This window comes from Diplotaxodon limnothrissa, linkage group LG8, assembly GCF_057381915.1.
Source record: "Diplotaxodon limnothrissa isolate DT_005_m linkage group LG8, D_limnothrissa_male_GT1.1, whole genome shotgun sequence".
In the NCBI taxonomy this organism is placed as follows: domain Eukaryota; kingdom Metazoa; phylum Chordata; class Actinopteri; order Cichliformes; family Cichlidae; genus Diplotaxodon; species Diplotaxodon limnothrissa.
The window spans coordinates 21,285,911-21,297,192 of NC_140603.1; positions in this window are offsets into that span (position 1 = coordinate 21,285,911).

The following is an 11,282-nucleotide window of genomic DNA, read 5'->3' on the forward strand; positions in this document are numbered from 1 at the left end:
CCCTTCACCGGCACAAGGTGGCAGCAGTGAGTCAGGATATTTGTCAGTTTAATCCTCTTTGCTTGACTTTTACACTACAGAACATGAAATGAGAGAAAAAGCGCATGGTGTTAAATTTCCCACTACAGCATCAATAGTACAGGAAAAACACCAGTTCTATCTTTTTCAAATTTAGCAGAAACTGTGTTTGACAGGTAAGTCTGTCTTAAACCGAAACAGGCTCTTTGACTCAGTGAATATAAAGTTAAGAATAAAGGCTTCATATTGTTGCTACTGCTACTTGTTAAAAATCCCCCTTACAGTTTCCTCTGGTGGTCCAATTGGCAGACTGTTGTATCTTGTATCTTGTCTCCGTGACAACACAACAGGTCTATTTTCCACTTGATGGCATGGTTTACCCCATCTGCTGTGTGCTGTCCACAAGCTGAATTTGCACCAAGAGAGTTGCTTTTGAAGGGCTTCAGGGATCGACCGGCATCCTTCTGTTGGCTGTGCTGATCATCATATTGTATCGCTGTCCCTCAGCGGAGGCTTCACTGTGTCATTAGTTATAAGGTAAATCTTGAAATTTCAATTCATGTTGCATATGGTGGTGTAAACATCCAGATTTAGGCAAACAGAGAGAGAATTTCTTTCAGCAAGATTTTGAGTTAAGACTACTTCTCCTGCAGAACAGATGAAGTATCCTGATATATGCAAATAGGACAAAATACCCACCTTCAGCCTTAACTTAGCCCAGCAGTTGCTTATGTTTGTTGCTGCTCAGCAGTCAGTGGGTTAAAAACATTTCAGACTACATTCATCATGTAGGACCTCAATTAGCATTGATCTGCAGGGGGGGAAAGAAACATTGCTGCGATATCATATACCGCGGAGCAATTTCAGTTCTAATGATTGAGTGTGTGGGGGGATTTTTCAAACATAGGCAGCCAAACATATTTTGTCTTCCTGTCAATAATCTGGCACTTGTCTAAATTATTGATCAATAGCAACTGATCATTTTATACCAAGGCACAGGAGTGAAGTTGGTTCATTCTGCTGCAGTTTTAGCCTTTGGCATTGGCTAATATATTGTACTTATTAATACAAAGAATAAATCCATCTTTAATCTCTGGCTGCTTTTAAAGTCCTTGCTGACATAGTAACTTACCTGTTACTAGAATACCTGAGTTTCATTTATATTTGCTGTGGCAGCTGATTAACTAACAAGGATTAAACAGAGGCCTTCCTCACAGCAGACATTATTAAATGCTATTGCAGAAAACATAGATGTACGGGTATTATTGATGGCTCAGTTCTCAGAATCTCTAGTTATGGTTTATTTCGTTTTGCAAAACAAAATCATGTCTAGATGGCCAGTGCCAGTTTAGATAGTTATTAAAAGTTTTAATAGCCACATAATAAAAAAATCTTGGGCCCAGGAGATAGATTCGAGTCTGTCAGACTGAGCACTGCAATCTTTTCACCCTGAATCTGATTCTAAATATTCAAATTGATCTCTAATATTGCCAGGGACTAACTAATTAAGCCAAATTTTGAAGTCACACCTGCTTTTGCATATTTGAAATGCACTTTCAGGACTTCTCTGTTTCCATTATTTGATCTTGACTTTGTCGGAAGCCGCCATACAAAATCCCTTTAACCTGAGAGTGAAGCAGCTAAACGCAATCCAGTCACCATTAATTGTATTATTTACACCTGTGCTGTTCCAACTGTGCCATGTCAAGATGTTTTCACTGGAACAGACCAATTAAAGCTGTCATCTTCTCTTATATTTGTCTCTGATTTTTCTGTGTAAGGGAAATCTGGAAACACAAACTAATCCCGCTTTCATACTAGTATAATCAGGAATTACTTTCATCCTTATGTTTTCTCTGACACTGACAGAAATGACAGGAACCATTCATTTACAATAATCCAGATTCTTATTATTTGCTTCCTTCTGCAAACAGACAAATTAGCCACAGTATACAATTTTTATTGATTGTCTTGTTTTTACAGTACATTAAAATGACAAAGATCCAGTCTTTGTTTTCCTTTTGCTGAAGGATCTGGAGACAATCATATCCTTGGCGCAAACGATTTCCTGGTAAGGAAGTATCACTCAGAAAAAATAAAAAAAAGAATTCACTACTGTAGCAACACACATCCATCCTTCTACACATACATCTAGTGGCATGAACATTACCCAAATTCTAAATGCTCACTGTAAGGAGTGATTAAAAACAAGTAAATATGTATACAAATCAGCAATCCTAGAAAGTAAAACAAGTTTTAAAACAACAGATGTCTGTAAAAAGTTGAGTTACTTAATTAATTGTTCTTTAAATTAATGTTTGTAAAAGAAACAATATCACTGTTATTGCAATTTGAGCCTCATTAGCCTGTAACAGACATTTACTCTATGAATTCACAATGTTTACACTGTACTTTTATGCATGCGTCTGTTGACATTATACTAATGTTTCCCATTTGTGCTCTATCCCCAAAGCATTGAGTTAAATACTTAAGCTAAATCACGTATGAATTGGGAAGAACAAGTGAAAAAATCCACTCACAGCATCAGTCAACTGAGTAATAAAAGTTCATTTAAATGTATCCAGGAATATTTGTAGTTATTTACTTGAATGCAGAATATTATTTTCATCTGCAGCGTGAATGAAAACCAGATCCTGCTCAAGAAATCAGAAATTGGTTTAGGATACTTTTCAGCCCTCTGTTAATTAAATGAAGTTCATATGAGGTGAAGAGAGAATTACTGTAGCTGTTCAGATGGGACCAATACTGTGTCAGAGATTTTGTTCATTTTCATATTTTTAATTAACAGGCCTTTTCCCTTCGTCTTCTTTCATTTATTTGATGTAGTTTATCTCCTCCAACCATTCATATACAACCTTATTGGATCCTGGGACTTAAGGATCCATCTTTTGGCCACCAGAGAAGCATAACTAATGACAACATTAAAGTGCCTTTGTGAGCGTAGCCATCAAAATGTCGATCAACCAAGCAGGAAATAATGTTGGATTTAAAAATTCAGCATGAATAAACATGTATGTTAGAATCTGCGCGGCTCATTTTAGGAAGAGTTTGAAGGTGTTGATGTACTTGTGAAACATCCCGATGAAATCACCAGGTCTTCAGAGTTCATATGTGTGGCATGGATGTGAGACTAATGGAAAAAAAAGACTGTAGTGTGGAGAATCAAGCTAGGCACTGTTGAATTTTCAGCCTTTGAGCGGAGTGAATGACGGTGCCTCACAAGACGTCTTCAGTGCACCATCCAATTGAAGCGACATTTGAAGCTTTCCTTGGACTCAGACCTGTCAGACCCATTAGCATCTGCTTAATTGCTGCACTCCTTGCTGCAGACTGGACAGGAAGCACATGGTCATCTAGTTAGAACTCACATAGTTTATCTCTTCATTAAGACATTTTTGCCATTTTCTTCAATGAATAGAGCATCCCGGCGAGCGTGACTCACAGCGATTTACTACTTGCCTGGAGAATGTGGGCTGTTAGTGTTTGGGATTAGATTTATACAGTCAGCATTTGTGGTGCTGTGTTGTAAAATGAGTGATTGTGGCAAACTATATATAGTTTAGATTTAGATTTTAAGGACAACAGTTTTGCACTAGATTAATTATATTTGTTATAGTCCAGCTAAAAAATGTGCAAATTGTTTTGCTTCATACAATGCAAATGTAAAATTTTTTGTTGTGTGGTTGGAGAAACTGATCAAACATGGGAACTACTATTAAGACTGAAACAGTAAATAAATAGTAAATGAGTATAAAATCTAAATATAACAGATAATGAGAATAAATATTCGTTGTATCAGTGACCTCTGCTGTAACTAAATACTGTAAATGTTGTAAGGGATCTTTGTTGCAGGCTTTGTCTTTCTGATTGGTAATTCGTGCAACCTACCAGTCAAGTTCATCTGACTTAACCCAGCAACTCTTCCATCTGAGCTCAAATTCAGCTTTATAACCACTCATCAAAGCCCACATGTGCTCAGAAACAGTGAACCTGACATTGTCAGTATGTTTGTTCTTTCTTCTTCTTCTTCTTTATTTATATATATGAAGTTCACTACTTTCCTGCACACTATCAGCTAAATCTAACCGATAAGAAAGCCACTTCTTGGGCTTTACATGTGATATTTATCCCACCTATCCCTCTCTTTGGACTGAGGCCTTTTTTTAAAGCTTCGCTCAATTTGGCTGCACTATAAACACACTGATTTACCTAATAGAGAATACAGTATGCATGATGAGGATTCATCTTGGCAGGAGCATTTTGCCCTCTGACTAATCTGAGCTGCTAAATTGTAAGTAACTGTGTTGAACTTGTGTCCTTCAGGCAACAGAGATCAGAGTTCAGCATTCTGGCGTAATCACAGGTCACATCTTGTTATGCCTAGTGGACGCTGAAAGATGCTGGAGGCTCGCTCATCTTTTCTTGTGGAGGGAGACAAAGATCTGACTTTAAAAAGGTAACTTAAATACACTTCACAAAGGTTAGAGATTTGAATTGTGCAGACCACCAGCGTGTGTGTAATTTGTACAGAATTGAGTGAATATGATAATTTGTAGCTTGATATTGTCAACACGTTGGAAGGAATAATTAGATTAATGCTACATGGACTATTTTTTAAAAAAAGAGAGCAAAATATCACCATGGCATCTCACAGTGCTTGCATCCTCTGTCTCATTTCTCTTGCCTTGCTTCATTCTCTATAAAGGAGGCTCTTAGCATTATTTGACAAATGGAGCACAAACAGCAAAATATGTGTTTAGTACATGCCTCGGCCCGTAGATTAATGACATTAACGAAGTTTCCATTAGCACAGCGATCAGGGGAGACAGAGGCGTCCATGCGTAAATCCACATGACTGAATCACTGATAAAAGAAAATGAAACACATCTCTATGGGCCAAGAGGGGCCAAGAAACGCCACTCCAAATTAGTGTGCGGCCCAATTTGTTGTTACTTCATTAACCAACCAGCATCTGTAGGAGTAGGGGAGGGAAGTTGTGACCCATCTCTCCTAAAAATTCCCTTTGTCGGGCCTCTTAGATTAAAAAAAAATAAATAATCCAAGAGTAGGACTGAAGGAAACGTATGCTAGAAAGGAGATTAGGTTTTCATATCTCTGTCCTTAAAGTATCAAATTTAAGATGAGGAGATATTGTTGTCATCTAGGATTGACGAAAACAATTACTCTTGGACAAGGCAATAAATTACTTTAACACAAAATTATCTAGTTGATATGATTATAAATGCCAATATATATATTTTAATAGTTTTAAAGTATTAAAGTTTAGCTGTAAAAATCTCTTTAGCAACTGAATTTGAACATAAAATACTTAAACTTTTCTAGTCTAATATTTAAGTGAAGACAGCGTGTCATTAATAAATGAAAGAATATGGCTTCAAGTAGTAAAAGAGGATAGGAAAATTTTTTTATATAAGCACTATTAATAGATTGATTTGCAAACAATATTCATAATGAGCTGCTAAGAAAATACTGGATGAATGCTGTAAGATTAAAGTCACAGCACACCAGGCCTGTAGTGCATCAGTGGAGGTTCAGCTCTTATCTGCTGATGGAAACTGGCTGTCTGGGATGGGTAGTTCCTTATCTTCCATGGCCCAATAATATCCACGGGGGACCAACACTGTTTGGCACCCTGAAATCCTTTTTTCTACACCGGATGGGAAATCAGCCTGGGTGGATCATGGGGGCTTGAGACATGGAGGCCATATGGCTCAGTTTTATTCTCAGTGGAGTACAGGAGTTTGGGGTTCCCAGCTTCTAAATGTACACAGGAGACTTTGACAATATGTGCGGCGACAAAGACATTGTGACATTTTCTGTTTGTCGTTTAGCCATTACTGGCATATCACTGTGGTTGCAGTTTTCAGAACTGTTGAGGTCTATTTAACTCCATCTGTTGATGTGAATGTATAATACGCATACACAGACTAAAAATATCAGTGCGTGTTTTGAACTTTTAAACTGCCAGTCTTGCTAAGGTAAATTTAATTTTCAAGAAAGCCCAGAGAACAAAGGAAGACATCAGTCAGACATTAAATGAAACCACTCACTCACCTGTGTACAATAAAAAATAACCATACTCATTAAATTCCAAGTCCGACAACCAGCAATTAACACAGCCAATTACTATGAAACCTCATGGAGAAAACCTTCCACAACTGGATGAAAAATCTAGGTTTAGACTTCTGGGATCCTTATACAATTAAAAGGACGATACCCGTGTCGACTTTATCTCATAATATTTCACTGCATAAATATGGATTGTTTAGGTTTAGGTAAATACTGTATTATGTACTGTACTTATGAGATTGTAGTTTAATGATGAATCTTTTTTTATAACCTATATTTCACCAGGAAAGCATCACTGAGATTTAAAAATGTATTTTTTTTGACTGATCCTGACCAAATAGGTGGCAAAAACAGTGAATCAAAGAGACACAACTAATATTTTACAAGTAATAAATAATAAGACTGTAAGATAATACCAAGAAGCAAGTAAATAATTAAGTAATAATAATAATTAAGTTAATCAAGTAAGTACTGTACCTTTTAAGAAGAATGTTTCATCCCTTAAAAGTCAATTTTCGTACTATGAAATTAATTTATTTAGAAGTGCAAGACTTATGTCTTTGCCGGATGTTTTTTATGTTCATTTTGAAGAATAATAAGTTTCCTCCCCCAAAATTCCCAACAAAATAGCTCAAAAATTGCTTGACCTTTTAGTATAAGTTGAAAGTTAAATATGAAAACAAAGCTAAAGAACAGCTCCATCCTTAAGGCTTGACTGACAGGTCTAAAAAAGGGAAAGGGTGCACTACTGTTTCTGGCCAGCTGAGGACATGCTTTCCTTAGACTGGAAAAAGGGGAACATTTAGCTTCAAGTATTCTCATACATCCACTGTAATCCAGCATTTAGTTGCAGTAAGAAGTAGCTTTACTACACAACCGTCCAATAAAATGTTGTTTAGGATCCACAAAGTGCAAGTAATAACAAAAACAAATAATGCTGAATAAAACGTCTTGGGATGCTAAAGTAGGATGGGACGATACAAACTAAAACAAAGCAAAGTATAGATTAGACAGTTTGAATTTATGTGGCAAAAGTAGCTATAACATGACATATACCAGAATGAATCTGGTTATGTAGTAAACATGCATGTAATAGAGTAAAAAGGATTTTTAAAAATGTGGATGTTTAGAATAAGAATAGACAATCGCTGCCACTGTTGGTCACTTTATAATTAAAAAATTGACTTTTACATGCTTTTTAATATTTTGCCCCCGAGCCCATTAGTGGAGTACATGCAGACAGGAATTTGACCCCACTTTCTGAAGCAACCAAGTTTTCCCACGCAGGTGTAAGCCACAGTGAGGTGAACCTACCACAGCACAATATGTTTAGGACGCAGCCTGAGAGACCTCCATCGAACATCTTTATGAAGTAGATTGAGGACAATTTTCCTGCTGAAAGGTGGTCTACCTGGACGGCCAGGACTGCCTGCCAGCTGCATGTCATTTCTATCAAATGTGGCCTGGGTCTGTCAATTAAGAAAACACAGGGCAATCTGTGGCTGCTGAAAGAGATCCCCTTGGCCTGCTCCCAGGCTGAGAGACGGCCTTTTGTTCCCAGGCATGTCTCACATACTTTTAGAGCCCAGATAAGCTCAGGCTTCATGAAGCCCTGCTTTATATTTGCCCACTGTAATGTCTCTGTGGGGTCAGGGAATATGGGGAAGCACTGTCTGCGAAACGGTAATATCCCCCCTCCCACACACACATTATAGGGTCAGGAATAGAAGCCACAGGTTAGGTGGTCCAGAGGCCTGGCCAGGGGACTTTTTTTGCTGAATGATCCCCTCCACCCATGTGCCCACCCTTGATCCGTTCCTGCCTCTCATACCAGAGACATAAACTGCACAACAAGCAGGCAGCTTTAGCCGTTTCCTGAAATCGGATAAACAGGTACTCTATGCTGAGATCTGCCAGCGTGGGGGGAAGGGAATTTGTTTTAGTACCAGCCGGACCACCCACAGACAAGAAAACAGGTACATCAAGGTGACTTGAAATATAAGAAGAGGGCAAAGGGAGGTTTGAGCCAGCAGGTTGAAGGTTGAGAGGGGGCCTGGACTGCTCGATGACTTAGTGTTACTGTGGTTTATCAAAAAGTAAGTCCTTAAAAAAAGGAAGAAAAATACTAAATATTCTTCTTTGACAATATGCTCACACATGAATCACATTGACCAGGCCTGCGTCGAACAAAAGTTTAGATCATGTATGACTTTCGTCAACTGAGCTCTATCTGCGGACAAGATGATTTTAATTTTCAAGGTTTTATTTGATGGTTTTATTTAGGCTGGGATTATTTCTGACTCTAACTTGATTGTATTAGCTTTGTTTCTGCCTGTAACTGTAGCGACATACATCCATATTCGGAGTGACCAGCAGAATTGAACCTTCATTTTCACTGTTCAGGGCTTTCCTTTTCTTCATTTTTTTCGGTGGGGGTGAGGTGGGCTTGTGGGTAATAGGGATGTTTCTCAGTAAGCTTTGTATATATCTAGAAATAAATTGAACTCGATTCAGAAACAAGCTGCTTTTTGCAATCACTCTAAAAATACTTTTTTGAGTGAAATACAAGACATAATAAGATGCAATAACCACTTCATGTATCCTAATATATATGAAAAACAATCTAACATGATAACCCTCTTTGGTTAAATCACATTAGGATGTTGTATTAGAGCCTTAAGTAGCAAGTGAAGTCCCATCATGGAGCTTCAAGCTGAGTGTTTTGGCCTTTTTAGTCTGGGTGTTTTGAAACTGGACAAACGATGGGTGGATCTGACTGATAAACTGAGAAACAGTGTGGGCTCATATAGTAGCCACTGATTTATCATAACCTGCTTTGTAATTCTTTCTGACTCAGATAAAGAGCAAAAGTTACAAAACTGACACTATGTTGTGTTAGATAGTGTAAAACCAGAGACTGAGATGATAAATTCAAAATGGTAAGCGTAAAAAGACCTCAATCTTATTCAGCATCTTCAGTCTGAACTGGGACATTGACTAAGAGCCAGACATCAGTAACAGACCTTGCTGAAACCCTTGTAGCTTAGTGAGTGAAAAATATCTGCAGCCTGTTTCCAAAATCTTCTTAATCCAAGTTTAACAAGTTTACCAATCAAATATGGGTTTAATATCAGCCCTCTTCCACACTGGTGACCTGTCCAGGGTGCACCATGTCCCTCACCGGGTGACAGCTAGGATAGGCTCTAGACCACCACAATCATAAATTGGATAAGCAGAGGAAAAGGAATGGATGGATCTCAGTGTAATATTAAGATGTCCACATACTTTTGGTCATGTAGCATTTGTTAGAGGTGTTAGACACTGTTATTTGCATTGCTTCTTATGTTTTTTTCTTTTAAATGTTAATAGCCGACATGGTGATTTCCTTCATCATTGTCAGCAAATTGCCCATGCAGGAGTGAAGTATTTAACGTCCAGTAGGGGTGTGGTTCCATTAGATAGCTTTAAGACCATGCTGAGTGCTCTTGAAAATTAGTTTTTTGGCAACTTCCTAGGATGCACAGCCTCCCAGCAAGCCACCAAGGCTTTGTCAAGACTGTGCTGGTTTAAGCTTGCAGCTTTTCAAGGCTCCCATTATGCCTGACTCAGTCGGGCAGAAAGCGAAAGAGCCTTTTCTGCAGTCACGTGGGCATACTGGCATTATACACAGTTCAGTATTAGATATTTGTGAGTCATATAAACAGAAGGGAGGGCACTGAGGCTTCGTAAAGAAAAAAAAAAACTTTATAATTGGGGAGTTATATAAGTGCCTAAATCCTCCTCCAGGGATTTAATTTTTCCCCCATTGTGTGTTTTCAAAAGCAGGAAGACCTCACAGCAGCGGTGACAAATCCTCTGACACAGAAATCACTGTGGTACAGTTTAAGGACTGTAAATGAAGTCTTTGAGTCTTCAGGTGAGGGATATTTAACTGTCTCATAGTCTTCATTTAAAATGTTGCACTATATACCTATAACTAGTTACTTTTGCTACTTTTTTCTTTGTATGACAATTAAGAAAATGGAATTATAACAAGCTGAGAAGCAATGCCAAGAAAAAGATTGGAGACAATGTAAGTGTCACATTTGATGGATTGGATATATTTAGATCATTTTCATAACCCGCCTTCAAATATATATTTACCCTCTCCTGAAATCACTCCAGTTTTTGAGTCTACTTTTAGACATTCAAGTCTATTTAGCCTCATGCACCCTTGTGTAGATTTGTTATGGTTCTTTTCTTCCTTCTGTAGCCTCCCCCAATTATAAGCTGTATAGATTTCCCAATGGTGAGTCCCTGTCCTCTCTACACGTCTACAGTCTGCATGTGTATCAGTGTGTTGGGTCCGTGTGTGTGTGTGTGTGCGCGTGCACGTGCATGCGCAGCTCCCTGTTGGCCCAGATGCTGGGGTGTGTACAGTGTGTAAATCTGGGGCTAGTCGGGTCACTCAGGCATGACCTGGACTATGTCGAGGCTTGTCTTCTGAGTGCCTCCAGCAGTGTTCCCCTCCTCAGTTCTGACCAGCCAGCCTCACAAACAAGGATTTAGGTCATCTTGACCCCCCTTGCATCACCCGTGAGTTTGTTAACGTGGCTGGGAGTCACTGCCTCTGATGGTCTGTGGTTGCAGAGTTCAAGATACAAAAAGCGTTTGCCTTGTGCTTTCTACACCAGAGCATATGCATTAGGTGGTTTCAGTTATTTTTTTGCTCAGCTGCCTTAGTTTTTTTCTTCAGGAAATCCAAAAATTTGGTACAGCGCCAACAAAATTTGTTACATGTGACGTCTCTTGCTGTAACAGAATCGGGCTGTTTGTAAGACAACACATACTCTGTGATCTGAAATGACCTAGTGTGTGCCTAGTGTGCTACTGACATAATCTCTTATGAGCCCTAATAACAGACAAAGTTACAGTGCTTAACAATTTTATTAGACCACCTGCAACAAGAAGCAGAAATATTCTAGAAATAAAAAAACCTGTTGATAACTAAAGTAATATTGGTATTTATCAGGCAAAAATAAAATAAATTCACTTTTTTTTTTTAAACCAAAATTTGAACTGTATACATATAGATAGATAGAAGTAAATAACTCTAATTTGGCATCCTGATCAGAAAATAATAATGCATTTTACTATTTTTTCTACTTTTTGGT